General features: G+C 38.4%; 1 long non-coding RNA gene across 1 annotated transcript in view; it reads right to left on the minus strand.

Annotated features, from left to right (window-relative positions):
* The window catches only part of LOC102005231, a 47391-nt gene that overhangs the window by 17442 nt on the left and 9616 nt on the right, over positions 1 to 20333 (minus strand). The gene's annotated exons all lie outside the window — the stretch shown is intronic.

The raw sequence follows: 20333 nt of genomic DNA on the forward strand, positions 1-20333 counted from the left end.
GAGGAAGGAAGGAAGGAAGGAAGGAAGGAAGGAAGGAAGGAAGGAAGGAAGGAAGGAGGGAGGGAGGGAGGGAACGAAAGAAAGCAAATAATGTGAAAAAATAAAATTGAAAATGTACAAGAACAGGGGCTGGGGATTTAGCTCAGTGGCACAGCGCCTGCCTGGCAAGTGCAAGGTCATGAGTTCGATTCCCGGTACCAGAAAAAAACCAAAAAAAAAAAAAAAAAAAAAAAGAAAATGTACAAGAACTAATCCAAACAGTGCCTTGTATCTCTTGCACGGGAATTTGGATTTTGTCCTGGAGACAACTGGAGTCTGTTAAAGAGTGTTATCGAAAATTCCTCACTGGATTTTTGGAAGGTTTTCTTGGTAGCAGCGCCATGGACAAATGGGAAGTGAAAACAAACAAATGACCCTAGAGAGCCAGAGAACTACTGCGGCCGTAGACCGGACGGTGAAGAGGAGATGGAGGCAGGAACACTGGTTCAAGAGATGCGTAAGCGGCTGAAGTATGAGAACTTCATTGATCAGTGGAAATGGGGATTTCCAGGACTGCCTTGGCTCACGGGTGCCAACCTTCGATTAGAGGAACAGGGACAGGCGTCGGCCTGGGAGGGGCAGCGGCACAACAGCGCTTTGTTTTCTGCTCTGTGCGCTTCAGAACTTCGCATTCTTGGCGAGCTGCACAGGGACTCTGAGCAGAGAAAGCCCGCGGTCACTCCTTCGGGGAAGCCCGCGGTCAGAGGCGGATCTCTCCGGCCCCGCCCTGCTGACTCACTTGTCCCCAGCGTCCCCCCAGGCACGGGGACAGAGGGTCTCTCCGGCCCCGAGCTCTGCGCTCCAGGACCTCAGCCCCGTGGGAACCTGCTCCTGTTCGTGGCACCTCCGCCTCTCCACTCTTCGCGCGTGTTTGCTTTGTGTTGCGTTGCGTTAGTATCTTTTAATTATTTTGGGTTTTTTTAGCCGCACACCTTTGCGGTACACAGCGACTACCTTCGCTGGGGGAGTCGGTACATACCCGTAACTCCTCCTTTGATCTCCTTTATCTCCTGCCCTACCCTCCCTCCATCTCTTGGTCCCCTCCCTTGGTCTACCTCCCTGTTTCTTATCATCTATCTTTTATTTTGCTCTTTAATTTATTTATACTTTAGGTTTCTCATATAAGAGAAACCATGCAACATTTAAGCTTGTGTGTCCAATTTACTTCATTTAAACTTCTGGTCTCAAAGTGTATCCACTTTCCTACAAATAAATCAAATCTGTCTTCTTTATGGCAGAGTAGTACACCACTGTGGGAAAATGCCACTCTTTCTTTCCTTTACAGATTCCAAAAAATAACGTATACACACTTTAGCAGTTCGCCATACTAGTAAGTGTCTGGGAGCGAATGGCCACCACTCTGAGCACCTCTTGCAATTGCAGAGGCCAGAGGTAACTGGTATTAATCTCGTGATGTCACAATAAATGTAGTATTAAAATATTTATACCAGTTTTTCTTTTCCTGATGTATACGTATTTGGTAGAATCTGTATTTTGCTCTGTATTCTTTGTTTTCTCATATGAGAGAAATTATGCAGCATTTAAGCTTGTACATCTGATTTATTTCCCTTAGCATTATGTTTTTAAGGTACATCCATTGGTTCAAATTCATCTTTCTTTAAAGCACAGTAGTATTCCACTGTGTACAAATACTATATTTTTAATCCATCCACCTGTTGACGGACATGTAGGCTGCTTCCAAAACTTGGCTACTATAAATTGTGTTGCTGTAAACATCGGGTGTGTGTATCACTATCATATGATGTCTTTAACTCTTTGGGGAAGATACCTAGAAGGGGAATAGCCGGGTCAAATAGAATTTTAGTTTTTCTAAGAATCTCCATACTGATTTCCATCTGGCTGTACTAGTTTATGCTCCCACCAAAAACGTAAGCATTCCTTTTCCCCTGCAGCCTCAACAGCATTTGTTATTGTTTGATTTCTTGATGTTTGCCATTCTTACTGGAATAAAACGTAATCTCAGTGTTGCTTTAACTTGCATTTCTCTAATGACCAAAATGTTGAATATTTTTTTCATATATGTATGGGCCATTTGTATTTCTTCTTCTGTGAAGTGTCTTTTTATTTCAGTTGCCCATTATTTAATTGCACCTTTTATTTTGGTGGTCTAATGGCTTTTAATTCTTTATATATTCTAGATATTAGTCTTCTCCAAGGAGTAGCTGGAAAAAAATTTTCCCATTATGTAGGTTGTCTTTTCACTCTGTTTGTTGTTGCCTTTGCTGTGAAGCTTTTTAATATTATATGATCCCATTTGTTGATTCTTATTTCTTGTGCAGTTAGGGTTCTGTTCAGAAAGTCTTTGCATATGCCTATGATTTCAACAGTCTTACCTGCCCTATATTCTAGCACATTAAATGTTTCTATTTTGATATTTCAATCTCTGAACCATTTTTATTTTAGTTTAGTACCTGGTGAGAGATACGGTCTAGCTGCAATCTTCTGCATGTGGATAGCCTGTTTTTCTATCACCCATTAATGAAGGAGCTATCTTTCCTCCAGTATATGTTTTTAACTCCTTTATCAAAGATCAGGTGGCTGAACTTTTGGGGGGTTTTCCTGTGCCCTTTATTCTGTTCCACGGATCAACAGATCTGTCTTTGCTCCTGCACCATGCTGTTTTTATCACTATAGCTTTATAATATAACTTTAAATCTGGGATTGTGACGCCTCCTGCTTTGCTGTTGTTACCCAGCATCACTTTTGCTATCCTGGGTCTCTTCAGGTTCCATACATATTTTAGAAGTGTTTTTCTCGTTATGTGAGGAACGCCATTGGTATTTTTATTAGGATTACATTAAATCTGTGTATCAGTTTTGGTAATATGGTCATTTTGATAATATTGGCTCTGCCTACCCAGGAACAGGGGATATCTTTCCATTTTCTGATGTCCTCTTCAACCTTTTTCAGAGTTCTGTAGTTTCCACTGTGGAGGCCTTGCACTTCCTTGGTCTTGCACTTCCTTGGTTAGGTTAATTCCTAAGAATTTAATTTGTTGATATTATTGCAAATGGTATTGTTGTCCTAATTTCTTTCTCAATATGTTCATCACTGGTGTACAAGAACACTATTGATTTTTGTGTGTTGACTGAATTTGGCTATTTTAGAAGTCTTCTGGTAGAATTTTTTTAGTCTTCAATATAAAAGATCATGTCATCTTCAAATACTGATAATTTGATTTCTTCCTTCCCTATACATATCCTTTGTATTTCCTTCTCTTACCCGATTGTTCTGCCTGTTTCCAGCAGTATATTGAACAGGAGAGGTGATAGTGGGCATCTTTGTCTTGTTCCTGATTTTATAGTGAAAGATTCCTGCTTTTCCCTACCTAATATGATGTTGGCCTTTGGTTTGCCACACATGGTTTTCATCAGATTGAGATAAGAGCCCTCTATACCTATTTTCTTCAGGGTTTCATCATGAAGGGGTGTTGGATTTTGTCAAAAGCTTTTTCTACATCTACTGATATGACTGTGTGATTTTTGTCTTTGTTTCTGTTTATGCATTAATTTCTTTGTATTATTGAGTGTATATGTTGAACTATTCTTGCATCCCTGGGATAAAATCTACTTGGCCATAATATATGATCCTTTTAATGATTTGCTGCATTCTATTTGCCAACATCTTATTGAGGATTTTTGCAGCTATATTCATTAAAGAGACTGGCCTGCAGTTCTCTTTTTTAGTTGTGTCCTTGTCTGGTTTTGGAATCAGTGTGCCAGCTTTCGTTGGAAGCACTCCTTCCTTTTCAATTGCATTACAGAGTTTGAGGAGTATTGGTGTAATAACCTTCCTAAAGGTTTTGTAGAATTCACCAGTAAGTCTATCAAGTCCTGGGGGTTTTTTAGTTTTACTAAGTTTTTTTAATTACTGCCTCAATTTCATTGCTTGTCCTTTGACTGTTTAGCATTTTTATGTCTTCTTGGTTCAATTTAGGCAATTCATATCCCACAGTATAATTTCTAAATGTCTTTCACTGTAAGAGCCTCCTAGCCAGGTGTGGGGAGGGGGTGAGGTAGGTAGATTGCCATGGTTTCAAGCCAGCGTAGGCAGCTAAGCAACTCAGCAAGACCCTATCTCAAAATTAAAAATAAAAAGGCTAGGTTTGTAGCTCAGTGCAAAGGCCCTGTGATCAATCTCCAGAACCACCAAAAAATGAAAAAAGAAAGAAAACCTCTCTTCTACCTATTGCCTGTTTCTTGCTGCTCTTTAGCAAAGTTTCTTTTACATGCTATTGACTTCAAGGGCCAGGGCTATAGCTCAGTGGTGCAGCGCCTGCCTGGTAAGCATGAGGTCCTGAGTTCGACTCCTGGTACCAAAACAAACAAATACTATTGACTTCAAGTCATATTTTCAGTAGATTATCATTGCTAAAAACACAAAACATGGGCCAGGCATGGTGGTGCACTCCTGTAATCCCACTACTCAAGAGACTGAGGCAAGAGGATTGCGGAGAGTTTGAGGACAGCCTGGCCTACATAGTGAGATAAGGCCAGCCTAAATTACAGAGCAAGACTGTCTCACAGAAATGCAAAAAGTGCATAACAGCATAGTAAAATCACTATGAAGAAGTAGTCCTTGCTAGTAAATTGCTGTATTTCTTTTTAGTGAATTTTTCTGTGTATGTACAGGCACACAGAAAAGCCCATTTTACCAACACTATTTCATCTCAGATGACAGCGGTACCCCAACTCATGAGTGCTTACGTTGGTGAACAGTTTGGTTCACAAACATAAGTATTTGGCAAAATTTTGTTTGTGTTTGTGAATTCTGCATCGGGTTACAAACACCACTGCCGACATCTTCCCTGCACAAACATAAACATGGTCATCTTTTCCGGAATCATGGGACAAATTAAGTTGGTGAACCAAGGTGCCAGTGTATATTATAAGTATGTTACCATGTTATTTTGCTAGTTCCATTAACATAATGTTAAAAGAATATGAAATCTACTTTCTATGTCACAATTTATTGAATCATCCCTTGCTATTGGATTTTTTAATTTTTCTAATATTTTGTTACAATAAAACACCTTTTTTATTCTTTTGTAGAATACCTTTACTTGCATTTCAAATTGCTTGCTTCAGATAAATATCTAAAAGTGGGACCCTTGTCAAAGAGTATGATCATCTTTAAGGCTTTTACTACATAGTCCCAAATTGCTTTCCAGAAATCTTGTACCAAAATACATTCCCTTTCACTCTGCTTTTCCCAGGTTTATTATCACTTAAAAAAAAGAAAAAGAACTTTTTTCATCTAATGATCAGAAATGGTATTTGTTTTTTATTATGCATTTCTTTGATTAAAAGTGAAGTTGGGGGTTAAGGGTATAGCTCATACATAGAGCACTTCCCTCACTGAGTTTAACCCACAGCACTGTCAGCAAAAAAAAAAAAAAAAGGAAAAGTAAACTGGACATTTTTCATACATGTTAGTCATTTTTACTTTCTCTTTGGTGATTTATGTATTCATGACTTCTGCCCACTTAACTATTGGGCTCTCGATATTTTTCTTATTTATAGGTTATTTATATTTGAAAGGTACTAAATCTCTGTCAAGCTTATCAAAAATATTTTCTCCTATTGATTTGTCAGATATTTGTGGAAGACGAAGGTCATGTTGAGACATTTTTTATTTTTATATATTCACATCTTGCAATAATTTCCTTTGAGATTTCTTCATTGCTATTATATTCAAAAAGTCCCTTTGCATCCAGCCGTCAAGAAATTATTCATCCACAGTATTATATTACCAGTGTTGTTCTCAACTTCTGGCTGTAAAACAAAGACAAAAACCCTAGTTTCCCAAAACTCCCCTGGCCAGTAACAGAGATAGGCAAATATATAGATAAACATAAACGCATGAAGACTGCTCATTCTAATTAATAGAGGTTCATGACCGGGTCAGGGCCAAATCTGCCTAAAGTAGCTCATCTCCTGGTTTTATCATCATTTATTAATGTTGATGCACTTAACACACGCATAACATGGTGCTATTTCTAGAAATACATGAAGTAGAAACACGACGGCCTGTCCCACTAATCAGTCCCTGCTTCCTGGCTCTGGCAGTTTTAAAAACAGTGACTCATGAAGTATTTCCCAGGCAACCATCCTTCCAGTCTTCCCACAAGTCTGAAATGGTTGGCCTGTTGCAATTTCACGTGAGAAGTTCTATCTTGATTTTAATTTTACTACCATGTTTACTGGTTTGCTGCTTTTTAGAAAACACCTCAAGAGGAAATATGTATGTTATAGTGAAGATGAAAAAGAAGAAGTGAAGGAAGTCTTCATGGAAGCGCCTTGCTCTGAGAGTACTGGGAAAGGCTGATTTTGTACAGTGCTGACAGGGCTACAAAACTGGCACAACCTTTTCATAGCGTCATTCTTCAATATCAGAGAGGAGACTTACAGATGCTTGTACTCTTTTATCCAATAATTCCATTTCCAGAAATCTATCTTGAAAGATTGTTTAAAGAAATAACCAGCCGGGCGTGGTGGTACATGCCTGTAATCTCAGCACTGAGGAGGCTGAAGCAGGAGGATTATTGCGAGTTTGAGACCAGTGTGGGCTACAAAGTGAGCTCAAGGCCAGCCTGAACTGCATAGCCAGACCTTGTCTCAAAAAGACAAAAAACAAAAATAAGCAGAGATTTATGTATATAGGTGATCACTATAGTGATATGCATTATAACAAATACTCAAAACAGCCTCAAAAATAGGAGATGTTTAGGTGAGTTATTGATAGGGCTGTACTATAGGATACATCAGCCATTCAAAGTCATGTTTTAAAATATTTCTCATGTTTAATGATATTAGAATGTGCTTCCTGTACAGCATTAATATTTTTAAATCATGTTACAAAAGACATGTAATTTGATTCCAATTTAGGTATACATAACACAAAAAAGACTGGAAGAAAATACACCAAAAATATAAACAATGTGATTACAGATTTTCTTTCCATTCTGGAGTCTTGAAATATTCTACAGTGCAGTAAGTTCTATGGGGAGAAGAGTCATTTTCATAAGTGTTTCCTCCGTGAAGTGGAAGGCCATGACTACGGCTTGGCCTACTGCTTCAGAGCTGACTCAAGACGCTGGGTGATGCTGAGGGGTACAAAGCCTCCTGAACGCTTCATGGAAAGACATGCTTCACCCTTACCCAAGAGGTGAACCAAACGTGTTCCACACCCACCCATGTCCCACTCAACCTCACAACCTCCTCCTTAAAGACACTGCATTTCACAAGGTAAAAGCACTTTGCCTACCACACGCCAGGTAATTTCATACACACTACGTTCTTCAAGTGCTGGGCACCGAACCATCCAAATCCTCACACGTGTTAAACATGCCCTGTACTGCTCAGGGACACCCCAGGCCCTCACACACATGATCTTGTGAGATCCTCACAGAACTCGGAGACACTGAGTTTGAACACACTGACAATTTACGTAGAGTTATAAGAGTATGGAGAGCCAAGATTCTGAAGTCAAGGCTGCTGAGTTTGAGTCCAGAATGCAGTACATTCTGCACCACATAAGTAGGTACAGCTACTATGTGCCACCTAAAAATGCGAAATTCAAAAAGAGCTCCGCTGTCTCACGTATGTGTATATGATATATATTAGATATACATAGTCAGTATATATATGGTCAGAGAGGGGTCCATGTTATTTCAATTATACATCAACCGGGAGAAATAAAGCATTCATATATTTTGCACAGATTTGCTACATATATAATAAATATATATTGCCACATATTTATTTAAGCTTCTGATACCCATTATAATCAGTACAAAAAAATAAATTTCAAACTGTTGCATGCAGAAAAATATACAATTCTCAAGCAACATGCCTTCCTTGACATTTTTAAAGGTAATACATCTTTTAAATGGGGTCACAGATTATACTGTCAAATTTGTCTCTCCAGCCTCACTTCTTTATATTATTTCCCAGGCCTCTAGCACGTTCACTGGCAACTCCTTTGTACTCAGCAACCCTCCCTCCCCCAGAGTTCCTGCCACACCAAAGAAATTGACCCAGCTCATCCCCCTTAGCCCTGGACTGAAACGGGTTTCAAATTTTGTCCAATATTTGCCAGTTGGACCAGCCCAACTCTACCTTGACCATTTTCTCTCAATTTTCCTATTAGTGACGCTTCAACATGCTGAGTTATTTCACGCTTCTCCAGTTATAGTTTTGTGTTTGTTCTTATTGGCTTTATTTCTTCCTATTTACATTCTCATTTTTTCAGGAAATGTGGTCATTTCAGTTTCTCCTCTTCTGCCACCCCAGGCGCTTTGTGAGGTATTATATGCGTGAGTATCCAGTAACTAACTTGCCTTCAGCTTCACCTACAAACACGGATTCTCAGAAAAACCAACAAAGCAGAAAATAGAAAAGAGAACAAGTGGACACCGCACTGAATTAACCTATAAACCTCATTTTTTTTTAACTGGTTCCTTTAAGCTGAGGAAAATAAGTTTAGTAGCTCTCCCAGCTTCTCTAAGAATTGCGGGCTTCAACTTCAGAGCTCTTCAGCCTTTTCAACTGTGACTTGGTCTCCATTGGAAATATTATGAAGGTTCAAATTACACTGATGTAGTTCTTATGTGGAAAAAACTTAGCAGTGTCCAAAATATCCCCCATGTATTAATTTGTCCCTATAGCTGTTGAATGTGTCACATTTTTAAAACATCTGATCTGAAAGATTTTACACATGAGAATTTCTGCTTACTGAAGGTATGACTTTACTTAAATTATTTAACCACTTTCACTTGTAGTTTCATCTGCCCTACAGGGATGATAGTACACTGTTGGTCTGGATTGTTAGGAGGGTCTTACGAGAAAGCATATATGGAAGTATATCATAAATTGATGTAATATACAAACACAGCAGACTCCCCTTATCGTCCAGGATAGAGTGGAAGATCCCCAGTGAATGTCTGAAACCTAGATATGCAGCATTGCCACACAGTACCAGGGTCAATCTTCCGCTGATATTTTATGCACTGGCGCTTCCCCTGGGTCAGTAACCCTACATTTGGGGACACTAAGTAAAGCAGGGGTTACATGAACACAAGCACAGCAATACTGTGACAGTCAGTCTGATAACCAAGACAACTACTAAGTAACTGGCATATGGGTAGCATATACACTACCGATATGCGAGACAAAAGGGTAATTCACATCCTAGGTGGGACAGAGGAGGACAGGGAAAGAGCTCATTGCACCATTCAGAATATTGTGAAATTTACAGCCTAAAGTTGTAAAGAAATTTTCACTTCTGGAATTTTCCACTTAATATTTTCAGAATATGACCATGTGTAACAGAAACCTTGCAAAGTGAAACCAGGGGCAACGAGGGGCTGCTGCATGCGATTGCTGTTTAAAAATGCAAGGCTCTCCCTATGCAAGGCCTATCCAGTCGTGAGTTTAAGTACGCCAAATATTTGGAAAGCTGGTACATCTGCTACCATTAGTAGTAACGGTCACTGGTCTTCATAGGGACCACTTCCACCTCCCCATTTCTCATGGGCATTTTTGAATTATAATCACTGCATGTCATTTGCTTTGTAATAAACAGACCTATTTCAGGCACTGCTATCAATCACGGTGTGATCCTTGTAGTACCAGACTGTCCCCTCAGGGACAGTAAGACATCTCTATTCAGTTAAAGTCATTACAGAGTCTTAAGGGTACAGATAAAGCCCATCCCAACTATGCACATTAAGCTATGTTCCTTAAACACATTTTCACTAATTTTACTATATTTTATCAGTGTTATCAAAATTTCATTTTTAACGGGCTCTGATAAAATTTTCAAATATGTCCTCTTCCAAATGCTTAGTTATTTAGCTTGAGAACACTCAAAGTATCCCAAAGTAATTGGAGAAAATGGAAAATAAATTATTTGAAATAAGGTATTAAAGTTATTGGTAATGGGGTAGCTTGGGCACATGACACAGATTTTTTTTTTTTTCTGTCTTTTTGAGACAAGGTCTCTCCATGCAGTTCAAGCCGGTCTTGAGCTCACTTTGTAGCCCAGGCTGGTCTTGAACTCACAAGTATCCACCTGCCTCAGCCTCCCGAGTGCTGGGATTACAGGCACGCGCCACCACGCCTGGCTCTGACACAGATTATTTTTAATCCAAATGTGATCACCCACTGCCCTGCTTTGGACATTGTCTCCTATCAGAAAATACAGGTCTACCCAGTATTTCTTTTTTTTTCCTTTTTTTTTTCTTTTCTTTTTGGTACCTGGAATCAAACTCATGACCTCACGCTTGCCAGGCAGGCACTTATGCCATTGAGCTATATCCCCAGCCTACCCCATGATTTCTAAAATATAAGTCACATTTTATTTTATGTCTGTGTCACACCTGTGTGCGTATTTCTGGGGATTAGTTAACTAAATTCTATAAAAGTACATTGCTAATCTAAAGAAAGGCAGGTGAAAGTTTTTTATTTAGCTTAATAATTTTTATGTAGCTTAATAAAATGGTAACTCCAGAGAGATTCTTATCAATAAAACCTTTAAGGAGCTTAATTAATAGTTACCAAAAAAAAAACAGTTATATAGAATATCCCTTTCAGTTGTTAAGTAAAAATTTGTAAGCTACTCTATTATTACACTTTTAATAATGGACTCAAATTGAAATGCTTAGACATTTTCATCATTCAGCAATTTGCTTTATTAGTGTACTTCTGTGATACATAATAATAGGCATGTAAATTTGTAATTTTGATTAATACCATGTAATTGCCTTCCTACAATGTCATAGCAGTTTGTTTCTTACTAACAACATATAAAAACATCAGTATCCACAAATCCTTAATTACTATAATTCTCTAATATTTATTTTTCATTTTCTCTTTCTCTCTCAATCTTTCATTTTTTTTACCAATCTGGGCACAAAAGAGAAAGTTTCACGTTGCTTTAATTTGCATTTATTTGCTGACTAGTGAAGTTTAGCACCCTGTCACGATTTATTGGCCTCTGTACGTCTACGACTGTTCTACCCTTCTCCTTTGGGCCTATTTTTCAATTGAGGTTACTCATTTTTCTAATTGCTTTATAAGCAGGAGGACAGCTAAGGGAACACATGCTGAAACCAGCCAATCTGGATCCAAACTCCGCCTTGGCCACTCAGTGGGGACCTGAGCTTGGAGAAGTTACTTCACCTCCCTCCACTGCGATGTCCTCATCTATGACAATAACAATATTTCCTACCTTGTAGGGTTGCTGTGGGATTTTTTTGGTGGCTTAAAATTAAAAAGCACTTAGAACAGTGCCAGGCACATAATAAACTTCCTAGTAAATGTTAGCAATGTACATAAGCTCATTGATTAGGATGGATAGGAATCATTTATTTGCAGTGATTATTTTCTTCTACCCTGTTCTGTTCTGTTTTGTTTTGTTTTAATGTCTTTTACCACTCTAAATTTTTTTATTCTAATACAATTAAACCTGTCCATAATTTATTTATATGGTTTGTAGGTTCTAATATCATGCCCAGATAGAGAGTTCTCATTCTAGCAGTTTAAAATTATTCTTCCACAGCTGGACAAGAAGATGCATTCCTATCATCCCAACTGTTTGAGAGGCCAATGCAGGATTAAGAGTTTGCAGCCAGCCTGGGCAAGTTAGCAATAACACTGTGTATCAAAATAAAAAGAGCTGAGAATGTATTTCAGTGCAAAAGCACTGGGTTCAATCCCTAGTACCACACACACAAAAATGTGCTTCTATGTATTCTTCCTATCATTTTATAATTTCATTTTTAATATTTGAAACTTTAATCTATTTTTATAAATGTTATAAACTTTTAGAAGTTGAGGAAAACAGGCCAACTGTATTATATTCCTAGTGGTTAGTCAGTTGTCTTGTTTCCCCTTTCCTCTCCTCCTCGGGAACACACATACCAAAGCTGAATCAAGAAGATATAACAATCATGAACAACCCAATATCAGTCAATGAATTTGAAAATGTAATTAAAAATGTACCAACAAAGAAAAGGCCAGGTCCTGATGGATTCAAGCTGAATTCTACAAGAAATTTAGAGAAGATTTAACTTCAATTCTTCTCAAACTCTTTAATGAAATTGAAAGGGAAGCAATTCTTCCTAAGTTATTCATGGAGGTAAGTATTACCCTGATACCAAAACCAGAGAAAGATACAACCAAAAAAGAGAACTACAAGCCAATCTCTCTAATGAACATAGATGCAAAAATCTTCAACAAAATACTAGCAAACAGAATGCAGCAAATCATCAAGAAAATTATATACCAAGTGGGATTCATCCCAGGAATGCAGGGATGGTTTAACATACACAAATTAATAAATGTAATACACCGTATCAACAGAGCCAAAGACAAAAAGCACATGATCATCCCAGTAGACGCAGAAAAAGCTTTTGACAAAGTCCAACACTCATTTATGATTAAAAAAAATCCTACAGAAAATCAAAATAGATTGTCTTTACCTCACTCTGATAAAAGCCACCTATGACAAACCAACAGCCAACATCATACTAAATGGACAAAAACTGAAAGCTTTCACTCTAAAATTAGGAACAAGACAAGGATGTCCAGTGTCACCCCTCCTATTCAATATAGTTCTGGAAACATTAGTCAAAGCAATTAGACAAGAGAGAGAAATAAAAGGAATGAGGATTGGAACAGAAGAAGTGAAATTATCATTATTTACAGATGACATGATACTCTACATGGAAGACTCCAAAAACTCCACCAAAAAACTCCTAGAATTAATGAACAAATTCAGTAGCACAGCTGCATACAAAGTCAGCACTCAAAAATCAATAGCATTCCTGAACACAAACAACAAACACATTGAGAGAGAAATTGGGGAGACCACACCTTTAACAATAGCATCCCCCGAAAAAAATGAAATACTTAGGAATCAACCTAACAAAGGAAATAAAAACCTATACAGTGAAAATTATAGAACTCTGAAAAAAAGAGATTGAAGAGGATTTCAGAAAATGGAAAGATATTTCTTGCTCATGGATAGGAAGAAGCAACATTGTGAAAATGGCCATATTCCCAAAACTGTTATACAGATTCAGTGCAATCCCTATCAAAATTCCATTAGCATACCTCATAGATTTAGAGAAAATATTCCTAAAATTCATCTGGAACCAGAAGAGACCAAGAATAGCAAAAGCAATCCTGGGCAACAAAGGAAAGACAGGAGACATCACAATCCCTGACTTGAAATTGTACTACAAAGCTACTGTGATAAAATCAGCATGGTACTGGAAAAAAAACAGACCTGAGGATCAATGGAATAGACTAGAAGATGCAGACACAGCTAGAAACACATTCAGCTACCTTATCTTTGACAGTGGGGCCAAACATGTTCACTGGAAGAAAGACAGCCTCTTTAATAAATGGTGCTGGAAAAACTGGCTTCCCACATGCCAAAGACTAAAACTAGACCTATGTTTATCATCATGCACTAAACTAAAGTCAAAATGGATCAAAGATCTAAATATTAAAACAGAAACACTAAATCTACTGCATTAAATTTTCATATTACCTTGAAGAGGATCAACACATTTACAATATGATTGTCCTACCCTGGAACATGGTAGCTCCTTGATTTGTTCAGATATAGTATGATATTCTTAATTAGTTTTGTGGGTTTTCTTTACATATTTCTTTACCTATTTCTTGCTTACTATATTCTCTAGCATTTAATCTTTAACATAATCATTCAGCTTACTAATGTGATAAATTATAATATCACTTCCCATACTGAATCATTCTCCTTGATTACAGGATTCTATGATTTCTTCTAAAATACAACAAGTATACAAAATATATATGCTTAATTTATACTATATTTATAGTTATTTAATAGACATGTTTAATATTTTATAAGTTAGGCATCTGTGTATTCACCATCAATTTTTCTCAAATATTAACATTTTGCTAAATTTATTTAATTAAAGGACAGATGGAAATTTCTCAGTACAGTATAGCCAAAGTCCCTTACATACTTCTCCCAGATTCCATTCTCCTTGCTTCCAACTTAGGTTACCCTAAATTAAAGGTCTATCATGGACATATTTTTACCATTAAAAATGCATATGAAGAACTCATAAATAATATTCATTGCTATATAGTATTTTTCAACCTCTATATAAAGAAGAATTGAAAACATCATACCAACTATAATTAGAGAGCTCTATAGAAAGCACTGAATTTATACATTAATTTAGAGAAATGGACAACTTCATAATATTAAATCTTCTTTTCCGTGAAATAGTAAATATTACCATCTATTCAGAACTTCAACGTCATTCAGTAACCTTCTATTTCCTCCATAAATTATTATAAATATTTTTTAGATTTATTCAAAGTTAACATAGTTTATTGCTATTATGAATTATATATTTTCCATTAATTTTTACTGATATACCAATGCTATTTTTATCTAGTGAACTCAATGCTTTCTTATTCGTTCAACATATAGGTAACTATATCCTTTGCAAATTAAAAAAAAAGATTTTATCTTCCTCTCCAATGTCGTTTCTTGTCCTTATGGTACAGTGTTTCCTAGGGCTGCTGGTCTAGAGTAGAAGTAATGACGGAGGTCTCCTAGACTTGCTCTTAACATTAATAAGAATGCCCCAAATTCTTAACCACTACAGTGTGATATCAAATCATTTTGAAATTTTTAGGCTTTCCTTTTTTAGTTTTCCAATTGTGTGTGTGTGTGTGTGTGTGTGTGTGTGTGTGCGTGCGCACATGGGTGTATAAACAAGCTCTGAATTTTATCAAATGTACTTTTAGCATCTACTAAGATGACCATATGGTAACCAGGAAGGCAGGGATAACACAGAGATATTACTGTATATCTTTGTAGCTGTTAAATTTTGTACCAGAACTTTGGTTCCCGTAAGACTAGGCTAGATAACTGGAACAATCAGACAAAATGTTAATCAAATCTCAAAAGCATTAAGTGAATGTTAAGAAGAAGTCACTAGACCAAAAGCGTAATGAAGAAGGGAATCCAGATGTCAGGGGGACAGTGGGCCAAGCCCGGCCAAGCCTTGACCTTTGGAGATGCTGGGGGAGACGAAGCCTAGAGCTCCCTGGGCAATGTAATAGGGCTTCCAGATCAGGAAGGACTGGTGGACGAACCCTCGCTCCAAGGAGGAATCAAACTCCACTTTTGCCCCAAGGACCTGCAAGAAACGGCATCTGGGAAGACGCCCCCTGCTCGCCTTCGTGAGGCCTGATAGCCAAATGCACACAAACTGGGTGATTCGCGAAAAAGTCAAGGACTAGTTGTGTTCCCAGACGCACATCCAGAGCACGCCTGCATCACCACTGGAGGAGCCCAACATCTTTGCGGGCTCACAAATAATTTTTCAAAGAAAATGAGTAGCTCATAACCACTGGAGAGACAAAGTACTAGAGCAAGGAGCAGAAAGTGGAAAACACTGAAAAACATCTGCTACTGGAATTATCAGACAGATTACAAAATAACTATTACCGGTACTCTCTGAGATAAGGCAAGCCTGAAAATAAATGCAGATAAAAAGAAACTGAAGAGTGACCATGCAGACTTTGTTAGACAATCAAACAGAGCAACAATTAAAATGTTCTATCATAATTACAGTTAAAACTAAATGGGTGGTTTTAACAGCATATCACCATAGCTGGAGAAAGAAAGATACTGAAATGGAGAGTACTTCAGAAAAACTTGTCTAGAAAGAAACACAGAGAAGCAAAGATATAACACACAAAAGGCACAGAAGATAGGTGGAAAAGATGGCACGCCTCTAATTAAACTTCCAGGGGTAAAAAAGCATGAGTATGGTGGAAATGTTTAAGGAGATAATAGCTGAGAATTTTCCAAAACGGGGAAAACACCAATCACAGATTCAAAAAGTCTAATGACTCCCAAGCAGGGTGAACCTTGAATTTTGTAAGTATATTACCTATTGTAAAAATTTTTTACTTGAATGGCTTTTTAAAAAAATTTAACCAAACGGGGAAACAAGCTTAGGAAACAAATCAAGAAGAATGTTATACAGTATATGAGGCTTTTTAAGTTAAATTTACTTCGGTGAGTTAACTTGTGCATCAGGTAGTATACCAAAAGTATATGGGGATTCCTGCGACTCAAAAAGTGCTCGGTGCACCTTTGACTTCCAGGGAAATGGTGAAATGCTGAACAGCAGCCCAGCCTCTGCGATTCAGAACCCAGAAATAACTCTCGGAAGTCACTTGGAGAGGAAGAAAAGGCTGGGGGAGTAGACCCTGAAAACTGGATCTGACGGTAAAACTGAAACCTACAGAGAAACTGGAGATGGAACGCAACGCGGAGACAGGAAGCGGCGACCAGCGCCTGCTCCCGCCCCGGGCCTGGGTGGTGCAGGAGAAAGGCAGGAGGTCTACGGAGAAGAGGGACTGCAGCACCCGCCGGGACTCGGTCCAGCACCCGCCGCGACTCGGACCAGCACCCGCCGCGACTCGGACCAGCACCCGCCGGGACCCGGGGTGCGCGTGGCCGCTGCCGCGTTTCCGCAGCGCCGAGAGAGGGCCCCGCACTCGAGCGCCCCGCCTGCGCTGCCCTCGCCCCGGCCCTGCCGCGTCCAGCCCAGTCCGGGCCGGCCTTACCCGCCTGCAGGAGCAGGGCGCGTCCTGACTCGACGCGGCCCAGACTCTTAGAGAACAGACCAAAGCCCTACGTTCGGAATCACACAGAAACTTCTTCGTGTTGATTTGGTTTGGGTTTGGGTGTTTTGTGTTGCTGTGCGTTTTTTTGCTAATTTTGTGGTTTTGTTTTCTGTCAGCATGTGCGCCATTTTTAATTTTGCTTTATTTTGGGTTTTTTCCCTTTTCTCTTCTTTCCCTCTCACTGCTTCGCCGGTTTACAGAAGCTTGCAGGATTTTTCTTTGTCCTTCTTCTTAATTCTTTCTCTTTTCTTTTTCTAATTTTTCCTCTTTTCTCTTTTAATTTTTCTCCTTTTAATTTTTTCTCTCCTATTTTTACCCTTATTCCTTCCACTTTTTCTGTCATCAACCATTTATCCTCAGTTTTTTCTCTTACCCTGACCTAATTATGTAAACACCCTTCTACTAGGCAGTCAAACCCTTTGTACCACTTCCCTTTCTTCTCATATCACAGAATGTAAGGTTTCAAACTCTTCCTCCTGATTCCCCCATTCCCAAACCCTTTATCTTTCATAGTACAACAGTAAGGCTTTGTTAATCTTTCAGTAGTCAATTCTGGGGCCTGGGGATTTAGCTCAGCGGCACAGCGCCTGCCTGGCAAGCACAAGGTCATGAGTTCGATTCCTGGTACTGGGGGAAAAAAAATACTCAATTCTGTAAAGTTACTGTCAAGTTCTTTTCTACCACTAATGGAGATATCCCACTTAGTACCTATTACATGTAAGTCAATACCTGGGTTGTCTTCATGCTTACATCATAATTGTGAATGTTTTTCCTAGGATTAAGGGTAGTACATAATTGGTTTTGTTTTTTTTTTTTTGGTCTTTTTGTCTTTATGAGACAGGATCTCACTATGCAGTTCAGGCTGGCCTTGAGCTCACTTTGTAGCCCAGGTTGGCCTTGAACTCACAATGATCCTCCTGCCTCAGCCTCCCGAGTGCTGGGATTACAGGAATGCACCACCACACCCAGCTATAAGTTTGTCTTGGGTGACACTACTGTAGCTCATTCACTTGATATTAACAAGGTTGCATAATTGTCACTATTTCTCTATAAACTAACACTTAGATTACCTCTAGAGTAGATTCCCAAAGAACTAGCTTGGGTCAGCTAAACTACATTCTCCTCTCCCAAATTAACCAAGGTGGTCAGATCTTGGGCTGTGCCAAGGATTACAGTTAGCCATACAAAGTATATCACTGCAAGGCAACTAAAGACATCTCTATGCTAGCAACAAAGTCTTTAGGCTATGAGCATCCACAAACCTCAGCACAAAACACAACAAACAAACAAAACAAGAGGGATGTCAGAAAACAAGGCAACAAAATGCCTCCCAAAACTCCCAACTCCCCCAAAGACAGTCCAGGGGGCGCTGGGGCAGAACAGGATAAGCCATACACCTGAATTACTCAAAAGGATGACAGCGGGGGTTAGAAAGCAGATCAAACGGTGCTCAGCAGGGTCACAGGAGATATAATTAAACAGGTCATGGAAATGATAACCAGAAAGACACAGAAGATCCCAGAAAACACTAATAAAAAGCTAGTTACTAAACAAAATGTTATAAAATGTGAACTGACCGATTTACCAACAACGTAGAGTCCATGAAAAGGTTTAATCAGAAATTCAGGAGAATCAAAATCATATTGAAAGTACAGGCAGTAGAAGCAATCAACAGGGGGACAGAATTTCAGACTAAAAGATAAGACGTGCTCAAAGACCAACTATTCAGAGACACCTTGAAAATAACAGAACATGAAAAATGGATTCAACAGCAGCCAGATGACACAAAGAAAACTAATCTAAGAATACAGTCATACCTTAGTTCACAAATTTAATTCATTCCACAATTCTGGAAAAATGGCCACATTCTTGTTCATGTGGGACAAAAGGCCATGGTCATATTCATAACCTGATGCAAACAAAATTTTTGCCAAATGCTTCTGCTCATGAACCAAATTGTTCACAGACAAAAGCATTCATGAATGGAGGTACCACAGTAATTGGAATAACTAAAAAACCAGAAAAAAACACAAATGGTATTTTAAAAAAAAAAAACTGTTCACAGAAATAATGGCAGACAACTTCCCAAATATAGGGAAAGAAATAAATATACAGATAGGTGAGGCATATAGAACCCCATAATTTGCAAAGCACATTTTAGTGAGAAGTAGAAATCAATCAAAATGTGTAACAGTGGTACACTTTAAGAGAACCCTGATGTTTCCCTCTGGTATTCACCTTCAGGACGATCCCCAGTGATTCTTACCCCCAGGCACTTCATCCCTCATGTAGGCCTTCCACATGTTCTGTCAGGAGTAGTTTGTGTGACCAGCAGAACACGGTAGAAGTGATGGTGTATGACTTCCAAAGTGTATTAATTATTGTTACTCTCCTACTAACCTGTTTTGAAACCCTGTTTTATTGTTATTTTTACTTTTTTCTGCTTAAAATTTTTAAAAAGATAGATCATAAAGTAAATTTTACTTCCACACTGTTCTTTGGTTACCTGCCCTTGGGGAGGCGGACTACTACGTTATAAAAACATTCAAGCAGCCCTACAAAGGGGAACACGAAGAAGCATGGCCTCCCGTCATCAGCTGGCACCAATTGCGTCACGTCAGTGCGCCATGTCAGTGTGCACGTCAGCGCGTCACGTCAGCGCACTATGTGAGCGCGCCATGTCTGCGCGCCATCTTGGAGGAGATCTGCCAGGCCCAGTCAAACCCTGGCGAACATGTTGGGTGCGGCCTCGTGGGAGACCGCCAGCCATTACCAGCCTGTTAAGCTACCCTCTAATTCCTTACAGAAACTGTGAGAGATAATAAATGTTTATTATTTTCATCCACTAAATTGATAGTGATTTGTTATATAGAATAGACAACTAATGGATTTCTGTTCTTTTTCGAGAAAAAAAAAGTGTATAGATAAATACCAGAAAACACTTCTTTCTGTAATCTGCTAATAATAAATACCACACACCAATTATAGAAAGGAAACTTCTTTTTAGTTTCTGAAACGTTATTTTTTGTGCTCTGTTTCATCTAGTGGTGCTTCTGTTGTTTTTCTTGTAGATGGGTAGAGAAAATAATATACGTGGAATAAAATTAATAATTTTGGTGCTTGAATCTAGTCACTTGATAAAACCAAGCCTCTGTAACAAACACATAACAAATAATATCACTACACTCCCAAAAAAGTCAATGCAGTAAGTTATAAAATATAAACTAAATTGGACTCTGCCAAAATAATGCATTTGTATTAGCTCTGAAATCTTTTAAATTTCCATAATATGATGCTAATGAACAATTTTTATTTAAATACGTTTATTCATATATTGCCTGTCCATAATCATGTTTTCAAGTAAATTTTAAATTTATAAATATTAAATTTGCTGGATCTTATAAGGGAGTATTGCTATCTAGCTTCCACTACTGAATTTTCCCTTAAATTAAGAAAAAAACTCATTCTTTTAATGATCTAGTAACATAGTCTAATGATACTATTAACCTAAAACTAAAATTGAATGTCACAACATTCCTCCATATTAAAATTGAACTC

Source organism: Chinchilla lanigera, unplaced genomic scaffold (genome assembly GCF_000276665.1).
Source record: "Chinchilla lanigera isolate Chin_1 unplaced genomic scaffold, ChiLan1.0 scaffold00057, whole genome shotgun sequence".
NCBI classification, from domain to species: domain Eukaryota; kingdom Metazoa; phylum Chordata; class Mammalia; order Rodentia; family Chinchillidae; genus Chinchilla; species Chinchilla lanigera.